The sequence below is a fragment of the Coregonus clupeaformis genome, chromosome 27 (genome assembly GCF_020615455.1).
Source record: "Coregonus clupeaformis isolate EN_2021a chromosome 27, ASM2061545v1, whole genome shotgun sequence".
In the NCBI taxonomy this organism is placed as follows: Eukaryota; Metazoa; Chordata; class Actinopteri; order Salmoniformes; family Salmonidae; genus Coregonus; species Coregonus clupeaformis.
Genome location: NC_059218.1, coordinates 48,612,207 through 48,613,183, shown reverse-complemented (window position 1 = coordinate 48,613,183; position 977 = coordinate 48,612,207).

Below are 977 nucleotides of genomic sequence, written 5' to 3'. Positions count from 1 at the left end.
CTGTGAGTAGTCTATACTATAGTAAAGAGAGAGGTCTTCACTGTCAGTAGTCTATACTATAGTAGAGAGAGAGGTCCTCACTGTCAGTAGTCTATACTATAGTAAAGAGAGAGGTCCTCACTGTCAGTAGTCTATACTATAGTAGAGAGAGAGGTCCTCACTGTCAGTAGTCTATACTATAGTAAAGAGAGAGGTTCTCACTGTGAGTAGTCTATACTATAGTAAAGAGGTCCTCACTGTCAGTAGTCTATACTATAGTAAAGAGAGAGGTCTTCACTGTCAGTAGTCTATACTATAGTAAAGAGAGAGGTCTTCACTGTCAGTAGTCTATACTATAGTAAAGAGAGAGGTCTTCACTGTCAGTAGTCTATACTATAGTAGAGAGGTCCTCACTGTCAGTAGTCTATACTATAGTAGAGAGGTCCTCACTGTCAGTAGTCTATACTATAGTAAAGAGAGAGGTCCTCACTGTCAGTAGTCTATATTATAGTAAAGAGAGAGGTCCTCACTGTCAGTAGTCTATACTATAGTAAAGAGAGAGGTCTTCACTGTCAGTAGTCTATATTATAGTAAAGAGAGAGGTCCTCACTGTCAGTAGTCTATACTATAGTAAAGAGAGAGGTCCTCACTGTCAGTAGTCTATACTATAGTAAAGAGAGGTCCTCACTGTCAGGAGTCTATACTATAGTAAAGAGAGAGGTCTTCACTGTCAGTAGTCTATACTATAGTAAAGAGAGAGGTCTTCACTGTCAGTAGTCTATACTATAGTAAAGAGAGAGGTCCTCACTGTCAGTAGTCTATACTATAGTAAAGAGAGAGGTCCTCACTGTCAGTAGTCTATACTATAGTAGAGAGGTCTTCACTGTCAGTAGTCTATACTATAGTAGAGAGGTCCTCACTGTCAGTAGTCTATACTATAGTAAAGAGAGAGATCCTCACTGTCAGTAGTCTATACTATAGTAAAGAGAGAGGTCCTC